This window comes from Eptesicus fuscus, chromosome 11 (assembly GCF_027574615.1).
Source record: "Eptesicus fuscus isolate TK198812 chromosome 11, DD_ASM_mEF_20220401, whole genome shotgun sequence".
NCBI lineage: Eukaryota > Metazoa > Chordata > Mammalia > Chiroptera > Vespertilionidae > Eptesicus > Eptesicus fuscus.
Genome location: NC_072483.1, coordinates 30,392,722 through 30,413,452, shown reverse-complemented (window position 1 = coordinate 30,413,452; position 20,731 = coordinate 30,392,722). Strand labels below are relative to the sequence as shown.

General features: G+C 41.2%; 1 protein-coding gene across 6 annotated transcripts in view; it reads right to left on the bottom strand.

The window, feature by feature from the left end:
• LYPD6 (LY6/PLAUR domain containing 6) overlaps nucleotides 1-20,731 on the bottom strand; it is a 118,979-nt gene that overhangs the window by 89,847 nt on the left and 8,401 nt on the right. For 2 of the 6 annotated variants that reach the window (XM_054722918.1, XM_054722919.1), the window contains exon 2: nucleotides 14,407-14,497. The exons of the other annotated variants lie outside the window; for them this stretch is intronic. The gene's annotated coding sequence lies outside the window, so the exon portion shown is untranslated. The remainder of the gene's footprint in view (nucleotides 1-14,406; nucleotides 14,498-20,731) is intronic. 6 annotated transcript variants of the gene reach the window in all.

The window sequence follows — 20,731 nt, the reverse complement described above, 5'->3', positions numbered from 1 at the left end:
TTAAAATTATCACTGGAAACATATGTAACTGCCACAAATCTGAAACTAATAAATCTAAAAGTTCAGCCTGGAGCTGTGACAACAAGTAGACAAGAGCCCATACAGAACTCATAAAAAGCAGGCCGTGGGTGGAGGGGGAGACAGAATCTACATGACATATATGTATATGGAAAACAAAGGCAAGTTTGGAAATTCCAGGTGGTTTGATCATGCAGAATGCATTTTTAAATAATTAGCAATTTTCCCTAAAGCACCGCTTCCTTTTAAGTAACTGGCTGGTTTGTAGCTTTCCAAATAGCCTCTAGCTAAAGAGTAACGTCAGTTTCGTACCTGTCCCACTAGCTAAACATACAGGGTGTCCCCAAAAATGTACCAGTATACACACTTTAACAGCTGAAAATAAATGTATTTTAATAAGTACTGCCTTTTAATCATTCAAAGTCTGTATACACTTTTTTGGACACCCTGTATATGCCAGCTCCATCTGTAAGTCCTACAACTTTCTCTGGCAACCAGCATTAAGGTTATCTAACTTGGTTTGCCCATTAATAGCATTTTCGAGCCCTCCATGAAAATAAAAGTTGATTGTTAAGAGGCAAATAACTATACACATTACAATAGTTTGTGGCCGACCAAAACTCAATCCTACTGAACAGGATCTTATTCCTTAGATTTAATTTCTCTCATTAGGAAGAATTTAAATTAAAAAATTTTTCTCTGGGTGAAGGGACACAATGGAAAAAGTTTAGGAACACCACTCGAGATGCCTAGAATTCTAGATGAGCAAATAGAGAAGAAAATGAGCATAAGGAGGGCAGGGTAAAACCTGCAGACACTAAACGAAATAACCCTAATAAAATCTAGTCACTGCATCCATTTGTGTATTAAAACAGGAGCAGAACTAGAGAAATCCCAAAAGCAGGTTGTAACACGGCATTAGAAACTTTGACCTTGAAGTCAGAAGACCTGTGTTGAGTCAGCTCCTAACACTTAATTACTATTTATGCCACCTTGAGTAAAAGTGACTTATTATTTGAATTCTTTTCCTTTTCTGTAAAAAGAATTAAAATGTCAGATTCACATGATTATTGCAGTTAAATGAGATAATATTCATACAACACTTCCCTGTTCAATAGAAAGGCAACACCATCCAGCATAATTATTTGAATGCTGGAGAGCGCTCGCACGGTAGAGGATTGTATTGATAAGCCTAGAGTTGACACTACTCTGAATTATTGCTTCAAGATGGTATTTGACTGAGTGTGAAGAGGCTGCTAGTTAGGAATAGCAAGTACTATGTAAAACACACACACACACACACACACACACACACACACACACACGCCAACAACATAGGAATGATCCAATGAGAGTGATCCATCCTATTATAAGGGGTTAGTAGGAGATATTCAGCCCACAGAGAAGTGATGAGAGAAAACACTGGCACTGGCCAAGCAGCTTAATTGGTTAGAGCATCACCCCTATGCACCAAGGTTGCAGGTTCCATCCCTGGTCAGGGCACATACAAGAAACAACTAATGAAGACATAAATAAGTGGAACAATGGAGAGATGTTTAGCTATCTATCTCTCCCCCTCTTCCTCTCTCTCTAAAATCATAAAAACATATATTTAAAAAATTACTTATCTTTCTCCCATCAACTAAACCAGTGGTCCTGGAATCACTGGGGGTACTTTTGCACTTTTTAAAAATAAATATATTTTTATTTATTTCAGAGAGGAAGAGAGAGATAGAAACATCAATGATGAGAGACAATCATTGATCAGCTGCCTCCTGCATGTCCCACACTGGGGATCGAGCCTGCAACCTGGGTATGTGCTCCAACCAGGAATTGAACCATGACCTCCTGGTTCATAGGTCGATGCTCAGCTTAGGCCATTTTTGCACCTTTGAAAAGTGCCTGACCCTGGAAGATTGGGAGAACTCCACAAATATGCATCGGATAAGGGAGCACACAAGGTTGCAATGAGATCAGCATTCTCATACACTACTGGTGGGAGTGTAAAGAGTACAGTCTTTAGAGAAAGCAATCTGTCAATATGTATCAAAAATTTTTGTTTAGTTTAAATTTTTTTTAAGTTCATACCCTTGGTTGAATGATTCTACGGGTATGAACCCATACCAAGGAAAATATCAAAGAGAAGAACAAAAATGTATACATAAGGATGCCGCCTATCACAGTATGATTTTACTAGTATGTTTGGGCATCCTCCATATACCATGGATAACAGCTTGAGTTGCTTCAAACCTGCATAAAACACTTGTGCTCTGTAGACCCCATGTTACGGGTAGGAATACCTAACAGGAAAACAAAAGAAATAGTAAATCAAAACAAGGTGTAAAAACTCAGGTGTCATCTCGAGCAAAACCAGCTGCCCTACAGCTCATTAATATTTCAAAAAGTTGAGACCCTGCCACTCAGTGCAGGTCTGGTCAGGTCAGTCCTTAGCTTTCCACTATCCTGGTGATCTCCGCTAATCTCAAAATCAAATGGCAAGCAATTAGCAATTAAAGCATCTTAAAGGAACAGGTAATGTTGCAGGCTAAGGCAGCACACTGGAAAAGAGAATAAATTCACTTTATGGGCTTTCTTTTAAAACTCACAATCTTCTTGAGTCAGGACGCTCCATGATTTGCAACTCATCACCAGCTAGGATTCTCCACCACAAATGACAAGCATTCTCTAGGGATTAATTGTTCCCTTATTCTCCCCAAACCACTGAAAAGCTGCTGAATTCACTGCAAGTCTTCTATAAATCTTACTTTCCTGTGGGTTATAAGATACAAACATTCTCTCAGGAGTGCAATCAGAAGGATTCAGCTTTAAAAGAAAGAAAAAAAAGAAGCTCTGTGTGGCTGGCGTGGTTCAGTGGTTGAGTTTTGACCTATGAACTAGGAGGTCTTGGTTCAATTCCTGGTCAGGACACATACCCAGGTTGCAGGCTCCATCTCTAGTATAGGGCATTCAGGAGGCAGTCAATCAATAATTCTCTCTCATCATTGATGTTTCTATCTTTCTCTCTCTCTCCCTTCCTCTCTGAAATCAATAAAAATATTTTTAAGTAAAATTCTATGCAGAAGACTAAATTGTGAGCTCTCAGGTTTTTAGTATCATTGATCCAAAATGTGAGAATGATAATCAAGGAAGCAAAGGAGCTTTTTTTATCAAATGCATTTACCAAGTACTATCAAGCATCCGCTTACCAAATGAGTCAGACATCATAGCTAACCAGCCAGGTAACCCTGGTACAGGGGAATCTGTGGACGATACACATAAAACCAAATATATAGTGATAAATAGCATATGTGTATTGCCTGGTCCTTCTCAAAGCACATTCACATATGATTTATGACTCAATCCTCACATTAACCTCATAAGGTAAACAGAAAAAGACATATTCGACAAAGATGAACACCCAGATCTAGGTTAGTTGATTTGCCCACATTTACAGATCCAATTAATTATTGAAAATATCAATACTCAAAGCTAGCTCTTCCAGGTTTCTTTCCACCATTATCACCCTAGGATAGCATATATAAATTCTATATATGTGACACAAGTACATGATTAGAAAAGATAAAGGGGTGGAAGCAAGACCCAGAAGCCACACACTCACCTTAAGTCCCAGAGCCATCACCTATGGGTAGTGTTAATTTGGGTAAATTATTAATACACTCTGTGTATCATCTGCCAAGTGGGATAAAAATAACACTTAACCATAGGGTGATTTTAAGGATTATGTATAAAGTGCTGAGCCCAGTGAATGGTACACAGTAAAAGGTTCAATAAATGTTACCTACCATAATTAGGAGAGCCAGTGATTGAGGATCAGGAACAATTCTCTGCTTAATCAAGATAATATGCAAATAGCCCAGCCTGGGTGGCTCAGTGGTTGATCATCGACCCATGAACCCAGAGGTCACCAGTTTGATTCCTGATCAAAGCATATGCCTGGGCTCCATCCCTGGTAGGGGACATGCTGGAGGCAGCTAATCAATGTTCCTCTCTCATCGATGTCTCTATCTCTCTATCCCTCTCCCTAAAAATCAATAAAAACATTTTTTTAAAAGATGCAAATAGACTGAGTCCTTCTGCCTGCCAGGTCTGTGTTAGGTGCTGTATTAGTTTCCTATTGTTGCTATAACAAATTACCACAAACTGAGTAGTTTAAAATGACACAAACTTATGGTCTCACAGTTCTGGAGGTCAGAGTCTGAAATGGTCTCACTGAGCTAAAACCAAGCATTGGCAGAGCTGCATTCCTTCCAGAGGCTCTAGGAGAGAATCCATTTCCTTGACTTTTTTAGCTTCTACTGGCTACCTGCATTCCTTGGCTTGTGGACCCTTCCTCCATCTTCAAAGAGCATCATTCCAATGTCTGTTTCTGTTGATTATTCCTTCTTTTCCCCCGTTTCCCTCATCATATCACATTCCCTGTCCCTCATCCTTTTGCCTCCCTCTTATAAGCACCCTATAATTACACTAGAGGCCCAGCGCATGAAATTCGTGCACTGGTAGGGTCCCTAGGCCTGGCCAGTGATCAGGGCCAATCTGTGGGGCAACTGGCAGACACCACTGCCGCTGGTCAGGGCCTGCGGGCTGGGGGCAGCTCCTGAATTAAGCGTCTGCCCCCTGGTGGTCAGTGCATGTCATAGCGACTGGTTGTTCCACCGTTAGGTCAATTTGCATATTAGGGTTTTATTATATAGGATTATGCCCACCACGATAATCAGGATAATTACCCTATCTCAGGATACTTAAGTTAATCCCATTTGCCATATAAGGTAATATTAACAGGTTCCAGGGATTAAGGGGTGGACACCTTTGAGGGACCATTATTCAGTCTATCACAGGTGCCAAGAATACAAGAATGAATTTGATCCAACTGCATAGCTCAAGGAGATCACAGACTATTAAGTAAAGCAGACATTAAAAAAAGAAAAGAAAATGAATGCAAGTGCACATCTAACAGCACGGGGCTATTAGAGAAGTATAAACAAAGTGTTCTGGGGCAACAGAGGACAGAGATATTTATCTCAACCAAGAAGAGAAGAGAAGGCCTCATGATAAAGTGATATGTACATAGAATTGGGTAATGATATATACTTAAACTTGTGGCGATAAGGGATTCCAAGGAAAATACATGGAAAAGTTAGGAATATTGAATGGGCTGGTGTGACTGGAGCCTGGGGGATAAAGGGAGGAGAAAACAGACATAAGAAAATATTGAAGAGGAACATTAAGGCTATACCATGAAGGGCCACATTACAGCACAGGAACTTTACAGAAAGAAAAGTCACTGAAGGCTGCTGAACCCGTCATTCAGATTTATACTGAGTGGCCAGATTATTATGATCTCTGAACGCATAATAATCTGGCCACTCAGTGTGTGTATATATACATATATATGTATGTGTGTGTGTGTGTGTGTGTGTATGTGTGTGTATTAGAGGCCCGGTGCATGAATTCATGCATGGGTGGGGTTCAGCCAGCCTGGCCAGGGGGAGGGGACATGGGTGATTGGCAGGCCTGCCTGCTGGTCAAACTCCTGGTCGAGGGGACAATTTTCATATTAGCCTTTTATTTTATAGGATATACACTGAGTGGCCAGATTATTATGTGTTCAGAGATCATAATAATCTGGCCACTCAGTGTATGTTTTACAAAGAAAACTCCAGAGGCAATGAAGAGAAAGGATTGTAGAAGGCAGACCCTAATTCAAAAGCTACATCAATAGTCTAGAGAAAAAGGAAAAAATACAAAGTGAAGGAAGGAATGCAGGGAATGAAAACAAAGATGGATTTCAGACACACTTCTAAAGTGAGATGAACAGGACCAAGGGGCCAAGAGAATACAAGAGGAAGACAAAAGTGATGCTAGAAGTAACTAGATTGTTGATTCCACTAAGTGATCCAAAAAACAGGAAGAGGTGGCAGTTCATGGAGAGATACTTTTCAGATGAGCTGATGAGAACTTCCAATGGGGCTAACTCTGATTGTTTAGCCGAAAGAAAAAAATCATGAGAAATGACATCAACATGTCTGTGAATTTGGAAAAATCTAGTATCTGAAGTCAGAGGACCTGGGCTCTCATCCTTTTCTGATGAAGATTAGCTTTGTGACTTTTGGACAAGTTGTTCAATCTCTCAGTGCCATGGTTTCCCTATCTGTGAGGCGAGAAGTATTAGATAATCATTAAATTCCCTTCTCATTCTAACCTTATATGGGCCTCATATCTGAGTCATTAATTTCTTCTCAGTTTCAACCCCTTCTCCCAGTCACTCTCGGCATTAGCCACTGCAGAAAATCTGATGGGTTCTGACTGTCAAGGGCTAGAGCTTGAGAGGGGAGGACAGGGTACTAACAATCTCTGCACAACGCCAGCAACACCTTCTTCCACTGTCCTCCCCTTTGACTGGACACCCTCACATGGTCCTGGAAATGACCTGCATCATGAAAATCAAAGATGTGAAGCCACAGATAATATCTGCCATTTCCTGTTTCAACTGCTGCTTTTTTATATTCTGTCCCCAAAAACTCCTTTCCTATTAGACTTTAAAACCTGTTCATGCCAACTAGGCAACAAATGAATTTTCTTATTCAGTAGTGAAAAATTATATGGGGGATCATGAGAGCCTAGGCAGAGAGGAGGCAAGTCAGTAATTTTTAGAGTGTTTTATTTAAAGAAGAGTGAATTGAGATAGTACTCTAACGAAGTCATTGATATTAAAAGACAATATAAGCCTCTTTAGAGACTTTCAGTTTAGCTGTAATTCTCAGTGGGGCAGACATAGAGACTTAGCATAATCATCTAGTACATTTTTCAGATTATTAATACACCCCTTTCCTCCACCCCACAAGATTCTTAGACTTCTCCAGAATGAATCACAGGAGTATTCATCCTCCTCTTAAACTTAGGAATGAATAACAAAAAGACTAAAAAATACGGGCATCTAAAATAAAATATTCCTTAATTGGATACACATATACATATACACACATATGTATATATATGTACACATGTATGTGTACATATATATACATATACATGTGTGTGTCTAACTAAAATATATATATGGTATATATCATATATCGTTAGGCCCATATCGTACCCACTTCTAGTTATTCAAACATTATAGCCTTCATCTTAATCTTATTCAAACTCATGATTTCCTGCAATTGCCCATGCTGCTTTATGCTCTGCGACTTGGTTCACCCTCTTTCCTCTTCCTTCTTGCCCGACAAGGTATACCCACCTTGCTCAGATAGCCCACGGCAGCTGTCATCTTTAGTTAAAGCCTCCCCTAATCTGAATAGACCTCTGCCTCCTTCATGTCCCGCTATGTCTTCTATCATGATTTCTACAACTCCTTACTGGAAATATCCCTACTAACTTTGAACTTTCCAGAGGTAGAACAGACCAGGTACAAAACTGATGTATGTGGACTGAATGAATATGATAAAAGAAGGAGAAGAAATAGCAAGTGCATTATTTGGTCTCTCTAAGGCAAAGATATATTCCTGTCCTCAGAATCCACTTATGGGTCCAGAAAACAGTTTTTGTTTATGTACTGTCAATAACTGAAGATGAGAACTTCTTAAGGTAAATGTTGTTTTTAAGATATGATGCACTCCATGATTTAGGGGGCAAAGAATGAACCATGCAGAGAACATAGTCCGCAAAATTTTTTGATTAAAATGTTTAAAATTCTACTTATTCAGCCATCATGTAAAAAAAAATTGAATTGAGCTATGACCACCTTGAATTACATGCTGCCATGAGATTATAATTTGTAATACTGAAACGGTGAAATATTTATCTTTGTTCTACCTGTGCTGGAATAGCTACAGTTTTACCCTTCAGGGATGTATTTATTGCCATGTCAGTTAACAGGCCCAGGGAAACAGCTCTCAGGGAATATGATCACTACTGATGGCAAGAATAAAGCCAGCATGTTAGCATGTGCCAGGTGAGATCATTAATAATGTGTTCACCTACAGAGCCACCCAAAAGCACACTAAACTGAACCCTGAGAAACAGTGTCAGGTAACTGTGTATCCAAATCCTCCCTCGATCCTAGGACACAATGTCTTTTCCAGCAAAAAGTGCTTACTCGGTGTCAGACTGTGATACAGGCACTTGAAGTTAAAGCTCATAAAGCTCTCTTTAATAGCAGAAAAATATAATTCAATGGTTAAATGCCAATCAGAGTCGGATAAGTAGGCAGCAGCTGAAAATACAAGATTTAGAAATCAACTGCAATTCCTTTGGGGATGCATTACTACTGAATGGCTGTCAGAAGCAGAACATAAGTGAGTTAGCACCATTAACTTGGAGGGAAAAGAATGACTCCTACTTAAGTGAACACACATAGAAACCCAGTACATTTTTTAAGTTAAATGGGTTTGGAAAACTTCCTTAGACTAAAAAGTATGTGCAAATGAATTTGGAAGATGAAAACTAATTAGGAAATGAAGAAAAATCAAAAGTACATTTTCTTCAACTCCTATCCATATTACACATCCAATAAAGAATCAAGTATCTCCTAAGGTGGTCATGAAATTTTGGACTCATGACTGACCCATTCATCCTGAGAAAACATTTAGCCTTTAGAAAAGGGCATTGTCTCCTGGGCCAAAAGCAGATTTGAGCTTCATCATTTGACCTTTTCATTTGCCTTCTCCCAAGCTGCCACTTCTCCCTGCATTATGAAAAGGAAGATGAGCATCTCTGGAGCTCCAGGGAAAAGTCCAGAAGAGGTCTGCTCTACATCACTGACCCAGGAACTCTCCCCTGTCTACATTGTGTCTTGCCCTGATTTCTTTACCAAACCATGAAAAGTAATGGCATGCAAGGCAGAGGTAAAAGAAGGTATCTGGATGAGGTTAGGTAGTCATGGTTGGGAAGAGAGAGGTGATGTGTCCGTCTGTGTATATAGAGAAGGAAAACATCTCATATGAATTAAGTTTTTCCAGCTCACATTGATTCTCCTCATACTCAGGAAAGGGGCCACCAATGACAAATACAATGTGGTCCTACCCTCAGCTTCAGTTGATTGGTTCAAGTTGTTATCTGTCCCAAGCTGGGCCAATAAGCTCTCTTTCCCAGGATTGTTGACTCTGGGACCAAAGAGAGCATGAGCCAATCCGACATGGTGGCATGCACACACTACCTACAAGATGTGTACATCTCAGAAACATCGAGGTTATCTTTCCCACCTTCTCTGTACCTGGTTGCAGCGAGAAAGAATGAAACTGACAAGTTCAGAAAAATTGAGATGAAGAGAGTATTAAATGCATTCAAGGCCCAGCTATAGCCCTGGTCTTCTTACAGTTTCACTGCCTGACTCTCCCCTCACTTACTCTACACTTAATCATGTACAGGAGAAGCGGTGCAGTCCTGTGAGTTTAGCACACAGACCCAGAGTGCAAAGGCCAATCCTTAAAGAGTCTAAAAAAAATAAGTTAAAGGCAAGATAAAGATCCATTCTGCTCCATGCATAATAATTCTTTTGAAAATAAATTTTCCTAAGTTAATTTGTGTGTGGTTTTTGCTGTACATGTACAGGAATCTAAATATTTCTTAAGAACAAATTTAGCCCTGACCGGTTTGGCTCAGTGGATGGAGCGTTGGCCTGCGGACTCAAGGGTCCCAGGTTCGATTTCGGTCAAGGGCATCTACCTTGGTTGCGGTTGTGGGCACATATCCAGTAGGGAGTATGCAGGAGGAAGCTGATCGATGTTTCTCTCTCATCGATGTTCTAACTCTCTATCCCTCTCCCTTCCTCTCTGTAAAAAAATCAATAAAATATATTTATTTTAAAAAAAAAGAAAAGAAAAAATTTACCTGAGTATCTTCGAATATAATAGAAGACTTAGAAGGATGATTAATTTGAAAAACAAAGACCTCCATAACCCTTTGGCCATCTAAGTGTGCACAAGTCCTTTGTCTTGCTGATAGTGCTCCCTCAAACCTCCCAAATGCTTCAATTCTCAGGGCTCATGTAAAGAATGTCATGTAAAGAAATCTGCGCATCCAAGTGAGTGAGCACAGAAGCACAACTGTCAGCTAGCCGGGCCGTGATATAAGCCTTAACTGTCAGGGTCAACTCCTTCTCCAGATTTTTCAGATCACTCATACTCCTGTTTCTATGAAGCATGCTGGCTTTTTCATACAGTTAAAGGTCAATTTCTCCCCAAGCCTCCTTACACTACCGAGTGGAGAGAAAAGGAGAGTACAGGTGGTTGAGGGACTCACTTCTCAGTTTCCCAATAACATAGATCAGTGGTCGGCAAACTGCGGCTCGCGAGCCACATGCGGCTCTTTGGCCCCTTGAGTGTGGTTCTTCCACAAAATACCACGTGCGGGCGCGCACGTACAGTGCGATTGAAACTTCGTGGTCCATGCGCAGAAGTCGGTTTTCGGCTCTCCAAAGAAATTTCAATCGTTGTACTGTTGATATTTGGCTCTGTTGACTAATGAGTTTGCTGACCACTGACATAGATGCATTCCTTAACACAAACTGAAGAAAGGGGCCAGAAAGAGCCAGCTGCAGCCCATCTAGTCTCCTGTTCCTCTGATGCAGAAGATCTGTGCCTCTAGTTCAAATGGTTTTGTCTTTCTTTCTTAAAATGCTACAGGAAAGAAGTTACTTAGATGGCCTGAGCTAGCAGGAGCAACCTCCACAGCGACCATCATCACTGCCCTCCTCGTTACCTGCCTTAAGCACCAGTGCAACCTGTCCACAGTGATACTGCACTAGGCGGGTGGGGGAGATGGGAGCCGTGGGGACCAGAGAGAAGCAGCCTAGGATATTGTTTGCATCTTTCTGACACCAGTCCCCACCCCTAGTTACACCTTCTCATGCCAGACTTAGGATAAAACCCCTTTGGAAGATAGCAAAACACACTCTAAAGTGGCATTCAAGTGTCTAAGCACAGCTTCAGCCCCCTGCACAGAAGGCAAAACCACTGAGCCAGGCTCCTCCAAGCCTGGTTCCTGGTTAAGCAGTGATCTTTATCACAAGCCCACTGCTTTCTCCATCATCTGACTGGGGCCAAAAAGTTTTCATTTACAAGCTAGAGTCAGATAAAAGCGCCTTAAAAAGGCTTCAAGGTGGAGAATTCTTTTTTTTAATGAGCATATTTAGGTTGCTATGAGTCAAGTTCAAAATTCAAGTCACATGTAATAGGGGGAGGAGAAACCTGATGTTCAAATACATTTTCCTCCCCTTTTGAAGTAATTTGTCTTTAAAATTTCTGTGAAAATTCTACAGAGTTGCCCAGAAAACGGCACCAACCATCTGTAAGTAAAAACAAAAGCTCTCTGTAGAATATATATCACAGGTTCAAAGCACTTTGGCATCAGCAGATTGAACACGTTATTAAAAGAATTTAACTGCAAGAAGAGCTCCCATAATTACACAGCAGCTGGTCTAATGTTGACAAAACAACTCTTAGAGGCTTTCAGAAGCCTTAAAGGCTAATCAATTAAAAAGGCATGAATAGTAATGTGCATCCCCATCCTTAACGTTGCGAGCTGCCTCTCCTGCCAATATAGCCAGGTTTTCATTTTGGAACAATCGTTTCTTACATCCGACAATTAAGCCGAACACATGAACAAATTCTAAGTTGTGTCTAGGTGAGACCATTATACTTAAAATAAAATAACTCCATAAAACTTAATTATAAACAGTGAACTTAATGAGCATTTCCATAGTAGCAAAGTTATTATCAGAATGCCAACAACTCATTCCAGAGTTTGCACTTACTTTACCAAAAGCAGGCAGAGAAGTGTTTTGGATTACAATCTACATCAGCCAACGATATGCTGGAGGCATAAAGTATCAATGAATGAATGAATGAATGAGTCTGTACACTGCATTCAGAAACAGACTTAATCCCCTGAGATATGCCCAAGTCGTCATGTAGAATGACCCGCTCCTAGCAGAAGCTGTTTTCTCTTTTGAATCCCTTGCATTCAGAGAACTAGAAAGGATTTTATATATCACTGGGTCCAACCTTCTGTAGGACCCAGCATACTTTTTCTATGAAGGGCCAGAGAGTAAATAAGTTAGGCTTAGTTGGCCCTAGGGTCTGTCACAACTGCTCACCTCTGCCATTGTAGTGTGAAAGCAGCCACTCATGAGGTTTAAAGAAATGGGCACAGCTGGATTCTAATAAAACTTTATTTATAAAAGGAAGCAGAAAGCTGGATTGGGCCCTTGATCAGCAATTTGCTGACCCTTGCTCTCTTTGCATGTGTCTTCCCTTCCCCATTCAGTGACCTGGGAGTCTCTTTGCGAACACCTCCAGTGAGGGGGCTAGCCCCCTCCTAGCAGCCTCTTCTGTTTTCTGAAGCTTTCCCTCCTTTTCACTAAAATGAATCTCCCAGTAGCTTGCCAGCACTCTCACATCTTCATCTTCCGCACACTGGGTCCTCTCCTAAATCACTCTCCCTCCCCAGAGTGCTCTGCATCCATGGGCCTACAAAAACCATTTCTTTAAGTACAGAAAACACCACCAGTTTTGCCTTCTGGAGCTCCAGATAGTAAATACAATGGCCCTTCCACCTGACGGCCCTGTATGTCTTTGAAGACAACTGTGGGATATGACATTTCCTGTCTGCACCACTCATCTGGGATCTCGTGGCACTTTTTATTGTTAGTTTTCTTCTTCCATGTACACAGTATTTTCCTCCTCATTTACTAGTAGATGGCAAGTGAGGCAGAGGCACTGGCACATAAGCTCCATTCAGGTTTATGGCTGAGAGTGGCAGAATGACCTCAGAAATATCAATCAATCTTTTTTAACATCCTTCTCTGCGAGTTCAAGGGGGACCATTGCTGATACAGGAGGTGGATAGTTCCTCACAGTACCAGCGAGACTGCTAGTGCAGTGGTCGGCAAAACTCATTAGTCAACAGAGCCAAATATCAACAGTACAACGATTGAAATTTCTTTTGAGAGCCAAATTTTTTAAACTTAAACTTCTTCTAACGCCACTTCTTCAAAATAGACTCACCCAGGCCGTGGTATTTTGTGGAAGAGCCACACTCCAGGGGCCAAAGAGCCGCATGTGGCTCGCGAGCCGCAGTTTGCCGACCACGGTGCTAGTGTATCAAACTCCTGCAGGTGTAAAACTGATCGCTGAGAGGCAAAGGCCTCCTTTCTCTCTCTGACCACCCACCGGGATCTGGAATATAATTTCAATGTGGCATTCTCCATAACACCAACATTCCAACCGAGAACTCTGAGGCTGGGCCCACGGTCTGTCCCTGTCACACACTCAACCTCCCTCCTTGCCTTTCAGCGTCCTTATCATTGGCATTTTAATATCCCGTGCTAAGTGTCCCTCTCCTTAACAGTCCCCTCCCCGGAGCACAGTGCCACGCACCTCATTGGTATTTATGTGAAAGCACACAGTAGGCCTTCAATAATCCACTCTTAAATTTCAAAAATTAATAAAAACCTTAAGAGTGCTCCTTATAAATAAGCAATCCTCCTCAGGGTCAGACATTGGTCCCTCACAGAATTCCTACTTTCAAGACACTAGTAAAATGAGTATCACAAACTGTTGCCTCTAAAGTCTACTCCTCAGGATAATTCTCTTTTGTAATCAGTAATAAAATATTCAAATATTTAAATTGGCTATTTTGAATATCATGTTTGTTAAATATAAAAAGTCTTTAAGGCCATAGCGATTGCTCCATCTCATTTGTCGTCATTCCACCTTTTTCTGTTGTCTTCCCCCAATAGCGTGAAGGGCAAGAGAGAGGAATTTCATAAAGTCCTGTTTATCTCCAATTGCATAGTGCAGCTTAGGCCTTGTGTCTGTACATGAAGGATATGTTTGTGGACGCTTACCAGGGTGGTGGGGAGACCCCAGTAAGGACAGGGTGGGCATCTGCCCACCTCATGTCCCAGAAAATCCAAGGTAAGCCATTGGCTCAAACCACACTGTCCAATACAGCAGGCACTAGTCACATGTCACCACTTAAATGTAAGTAAATTAAAATTAAATGAAATTAAAAATCCAGTTCCCTGACTTTACTGGCCACATTTGAAGAACTCAGCAGCCACATGCAGCTGATACCTACCACACTGGCCAGTGCAGATAGAGAATGTTTCTGTCACCACAGAGGAGACTAGAAAGTCTTATTGACAGTGCTACGGGGCTCACCATACTTCTTTCCACCCCACACCTAGCGGACCTCACCCACAAACTGCCGAGGCCTGCGGGGTTGCTCTCGGTAGCTCCTTGAAACCCAGAGAAAAAATGGGGACGGGCAACTGTCACACCTGGTTATGCCAAACAATCAACACCACATTGTTTTAAAGGCATTCTTTAAGTCAAGGGAACAAGGAAATATATGATTTGCTCTTACCTCAGGGAGTTCTGCCAAAGTCCACGGCTTTTGCAACTCCATGAGAAACTTTTACACAGAATAAAAGCAGGACTTGATTCTCATCTAGATTCTAGTAAAAAAATAATAGGGGGAGAGGGAACAAGAGGCAAAAATTTCTCTATTTGTTCTGAAGTTGGCATCCTTTGTATTATTTTATGAAGTTCATTTTTGCTTTAATTATCACTTGACTTCAGGGGGGAAAAATGCAGTGGATTTTTTTTTTAAATGAAATACAACCCCAGAGTTCCAGGGATAGGACAATAATTAACCTTAGATTTATCACCAGACAAGTAAAGCTATTCAGTAATCTGCCTGTAGGTAACACAGCATATAATTTTGCTCAGGTTTACTGAAGTAGCCATTTCTCTAAAATCCAAGAGTAAGAGAAAGTTGCTAATAAATTTTACATTTCCCACGGAGTTACTTTGGAGAACATAAAATTATGGGAAGAACTAAATTCAAATTCCAGGCTGCTTTCTGAAAGATGAGATGACCTCTTGATCGTCTATAAAGTCTGCGAAACATCTGTTTTGATAACATATGTATTTAAAATTCCCCACATGTCAGTTTCGAGTTACTACAAAATTTAAGGCAGCACCAGCTGCAAGGATTAGGAGGAAAAGCTGTTAGCAAAGTGTTGGAAAATGTTCGAGATTTTAATGGGACCCAAGTCTCACGACCATTTGCGTATCACGATCCTAGGAAACAGAATGAACAGAGACTGGACGTCCTATCTCTTCCACGTGTGAGAAACCTACCAGGATCTTGTTACATCTTCCCTACTACCTTCCTACTAAGGGACTGCAGAGCATTTAATCCTGGTACCCTTTAACCCAAATGCCCTCCCCTCATTATTTCTACACCCTCCAAATATTACCCACCTGCAAGGACCAGTTCCATGAAAGTTGCTCCATCACTTCTAGCCCACAAATCCCCACTTCTCTGCACCTATAGAAACATTCAAGGACCACACAACTGCCACGTAATTGTCCTCCCTCTGCTCTGCCCATCACCTCCTCTCCTCCTGCCTGTGGATTGGCTCCTGTTTCATGGCCTGTACAGACATAATGAAGCTCCCAAAATTATGTATCAGCCCAGATCCCTTCCCTAAACTCCATACATATTTCCAACCACCTACTCCATAGCTCCATTTGGAAGCCCAATAGGCATCTCAAATGTCAGGTGTCTGAAGCTGAGCTGCTCCTCTTCCACATCTGCCCCCACTCAGCCTTTCCATCTCTGTAAATGACAACCAACCCTTCCAGTTATGGGACCCCAACACTTGAAACCATCTTGGACTCTGCTTTCTCATTCATGCCCCATCTCCTGCCCTTTGGTAAATCCTATCTCCTCCACTCTTTCCAAGTCAACAAGGAATGCCCCATTTCACCCCCTCAATCTAAGCCAACATCATCCGGATTATAGCAACAGCCTCCTTCCAACCTTGCCCCTTCCCTCCTATTATTTATTCTCACAGTAGCCAGTGATCTTTTAAATCATACATTTTATCATGTCATTCCTCAGTACAAATTATTTCAATGGCTCCCCAACTCACAGGAAGGAAGGAAGGAAGGAAGGAAGGAAGGAAGGAAGGAAGGAAGGAAGGAAGGAAGGAAGGAAGGGAGGGAGGGAGGGAGGGAGGGAGGGAGGGAGGGAGGGAGGAAGGGGAGGGAGATGAAGGGGAGAGGGAGGGAGGGAGAAAGGGAAGAAGAAATTATATTTGTAATAACCTCTAAGGCTGATATGATGGGTGGCCTGCCTCCTTATGACCTTTTGCTACTCTCCCCCTGGCTTATTCCACTCCTGCCACTGGTCTCCTTGCTGTTTTGAGAGCAAGCCAGACAGGACGCCACCACCGCACCTTTGCATGTCTCCCTGGAAGGCTCTTCCTGCAGAGATCCCCATGGCTCTCTCCCTCACCTGGTCCAGGTGCTCACATGGCACCTTCACAGTGGGGTCTTCCATGACTACATTTAAAGTTACCAACTGGCTCCCATCCCCTCTGACATTCCCTCTCCCTCTTCCCCACTTTAGTTTCTCATAGCACATATTACCGCCTAACACTGCATTTTTTCTTTTTTTTTTTTTTAAATCCTCGGCCAAGGACATGCTTACTGACTTGCGAGAGAGGGGAAGAGAGAAAGAGAGAGAGAAACAGCAATGGGTTGCCTCTATTAATCCCCTGACCGGGGATCAAACCTGCAACCTAGGTATGTGCCCTGACTGGAATCAAACCCACAGCCTTTCAGTGCATGGGATAATGATCCAACCAACTGAATCACACCAGCCAGGGCACTGCATATTTTCTTATTTATTTCCTTATTTTCTGCCTCTACCCCTCTATGATTTTTGTGAGGCTTATTCTCTGCTTTATCTCCAGATATTTTTGCCTGTTTCATTCACTTCTGTGTTTCCACCTTAAACGGTGATTTGCACGAGTTGGTCCTCAAACATTTAAGGAGAGAGAAGCCAATTCCAAGTTCCATAAGAACAGATGCCGTGTCTTATCCTTCCTTTTTATGCCATTGAGTAGGTCCCAGAAAGAAAGTAATTGTTGCCTGATTAGTGCCATGTTTGCATTGGCAAATGTAAAATATTAGGTCATTCAGACGGTTGGACATGCTAAATGTAGACAGTGTTGATGCAATATTAAAATATGTAACTATTTTTAAAGCATTTCAAAACTAAACTTAAGCTCATAATCTCTATTCAAGTATGAACAATTCTCAAAATCACCACTAAGAGGCAATTTCTTAAGTGTTCCCCCCCCAAAATGACAAAAGTATCTACCCAAAAAAGATGGGAAAGGAAACTTTAATACTGTCAGGTGGGTGAATTACAGCAAATAGAATCAATGTCAATGCCAAGCCACAAAACATGTCATTTGGGTTCTTGTGCCAATAGGTTGACAAGCTGTAATGTTGGTGAGGACCTAGACAAACTGTTAGGAAATTATGGAAATTGGGGGAATACAACAGAGAAAAGAGGAGCCTTTCCCCTCCCCTGACATCTCTCAAACAACTAGTCTTTAACTAGGAAAACGTACTTCTGAGTAAGTCTGAGCAATGGCTATGCCAGGGTTTGCAGTGAGTGATGAACTTGTGCACTGGTCACATGTTTAAGGGAGTAGAAAAGGTGGCCTCTAAAAATGAGAGAGCTGAATTAAAACCCGAGCACAGCATGGCGTGGAACCCTCACTGAGACAACTCAAGGAGGTGAGAAAGGAGACTTCTGAAGCAAGCCAACACTGTCCTTTATCACTTGGGGGGAAAAATAGCTATCAATTGTCCACCAAATTTCAAAACTCAATTTCAGGTTTAAAAATAAAATACATGTATACAGCTAATTCCAATTTTTTAACAAGACAAGAAAACCTAAATAGGAAAATTGATGTCTCATCAGAAATAAGCTTGATTCAAATAACAGAAGTGTTGACAAAGATTCTTAAATATTTTAAATATAGGTGGAGGATAGACAACCAAACCTTAGAAATAGAGCAATATATAAATGTAATGTACTTGTAAAGGGAAATTAGTCTCCAATTTTGGCTTTTGTATCTTAAGCTTACCTAATAAACTATTTCTTAAAAACATATAAAGGAAACCAAACCATAGTCCACTGTAAATTGTTTACTGTAGATTACCTATATGTTAGCTATAGATTCCAATTACTCTAATTTTAGAAAATTCACAAACTACAATGATTACAATATGAAAAAGAGCCATTGTGAATTCTTACTCTTTCTAACCCAAAAAAATTACAGAGGACCACGGTGTATTCCCCCACCCCAACCACCTCTGGAAATGAAGCTGTTTCAGTAGAAGGAGGCATAATCCAGTCCTAGCCATGCCATGCCCTGGACCTCTACACATGCCTCCACTCCCTTCCCCAGAACACCCCAGCTTACACCAGCTCCTCTTTGAGCAAAGGGTGAATCTGGCAGGCGCCAAAGATCAGTATCGGTGGGGCGAGGTGTGAAAATATCTGTAATCCTGAAGATGAAGGGAAGAACAGTGCACATTTGTATGTGTTCAGTATTCATCTTTTCATCTTTATGTTACAGCTCTGTGATTAATTGCATTGCTTTGCTCAGGAATGCCTGTCAGAATAAAATCTGGGTCTTTTATAAACTGCTCTTTTCTGAAATATTATCCCCTCTACTAATATAAATGTTTCAATATTGTGTGTGTGTGTGTGTGTGTGTGTGTGTGTGTGTGTGTGTGTGTGTTTGGGAATCCATTATTTGTGTTTTGACTGCATGTGACTTTGCATAATCTAAATAAATATAAAAGTAGAGGGGAAAATGCATAGCTTGCAGGTTTGCATTATCTCAACAGTGCTGTTCTCTTAATGTAGATGCAGAAATTTTCTAACAGAGCACATTTTTGATCGAAAGGTTTATATACAACACAAACTCTTCTAGAGAAGAGGCAAGGCTAGCTAGAAAAGATACAGGAGGACAGACAAATGGTCTAATTGTGGATTCACATAACTTCAAACCCAGAAGGACCTCACACAAGCTCGTCCGATATTTGGTGTTGCACAGGACACTTGACCTTCAAAATGGGTTCCATCGTCAAACAGGTTGGGATTCACTGAATGGTGCACCTCCTTTCAGATGTTTAGAGTGATCTCTCAGATACTAAAAGTCCTGAAAAGTCTTGCAATAAAAAATATTATTTAACCTATTATTTCCAGATATATTTGGCAACCGTACATTTTTTCCTTCATCATCTCACAGAACAGTGTCTCTTTTGGAAGATCCTGCTCTAGAGATGCTGAGCTTGTACAATCATTTTATAAATGAGGAAACTGATGTTCAAAGAAAAGCATGATGAGAGTTTAAACTAAAAGTGGGAAATAAAAATAAGCAAATACCCCAACATCTTTCCTTTCTACCCTTACCTCACTACAACATAGTTGCCTCCTCTGTGTCTGTCTCAGTCCCCTTGGATTCTTATATCCCTTCAACCTTCACTTGCCTACTTGACCAATATATGTAGCTACATATATGAAACCAGCCTGGATTCATTCACTAGCCAGCATGTCCATCCCCTCTGGGAAACCTGTGATCTTTCGACTCTAAAAGTGAGACAATGACTTACCAAGGGAGTGGCTTTAGTGGAGGCCATGGCAGGAACACAGCCCATAATTAAGGTAGGTAGAGACTGGCAGTTCTCTTCAAATGTATTTCTGTTTATTTTAGGGCTTCACAGATAAGATCAGAAGCAGGATCAGAAAGTTTTCTTAACCCAATTATAAAGTGGTGATCTTTTCTTTCTTTTAAGTCTTTTTGCTCCTTCTTGTCTTCTCTCTTTCCTTTGCCATTTTCCATGCTCAACCTTATTCAGTACACTCTTCTCCTGGAGAGATCTGAAACCTTCATGCAAGGTCACCACTGCTCAGAAGCTGTAAGAAATGAGTTTACCTGCCTGTCTTCAATGCCTTCTGGGTGCTATAGCACTCCACACTTCTGCAATTTGTGTAGCCTCGCTGAAAATTACCCCTTCTAGCAAAGGTCTCTCCTATATAGTTCCCAAGCCAAGAAGAAAGCACCATTACAAAGAGTACCTTTCTGTAAAATGCGATTCCATTATATGATATGTATTATCCTTCCTTTAGAAAGTTGAGCCTCTGGAGGAGCTTTGGTGGGAAAAATATCTTTTTCATCCTGTTGACTTCCGCTTGCCAGGCTTGCCTACACCTAAGAATAACCACGCTGGCAACAGTAGAACATGAACCCTGAGTTGTTTCTCAGAACTGGGTGGAGTCGATGCTGAGCCAGCCACATCTCACCTGGTGCTCCTCAAAACAACACTGCAAGTCAGCTGGCTGTGATTCCAATCTATGACTGCAGCACAGGAAGAACGACACCGGCTACTAGAGATTAAGCAGACCTAGCCTTGTGTAGTTCTCAGTTTAGAAAGCGCCAGCCCTAACTACATAGAAACTACCTATTCACTTTTAAAAGCACATGCCATTTAGTATGAAAGTGTAAAGAAGCCTGCTTTTGATTTCCACCTGTGAAGATGGCATTCCTAACTTTCCCAAGTCCTAGGTCATGGTGATTAATGGTTTATCTAGAAGAGATTCTATTCCTAAGAAACAACAGCAGGGCAGTGCCTTGGAGAAAATGGTCCCAGCTTGTGGTATTTATTTGTTCTTTGTGGACATCCAGAGACTCAAATTATGTGGCAGTTGTCATAAAATACATAAGCTATTCCTTTCATTTAAACCAGTCTTTTGTGATCCCTCCCTTCTCCTCAATCTTTACAATCTTTTTTTCTCTATGAAAGTTGTGATT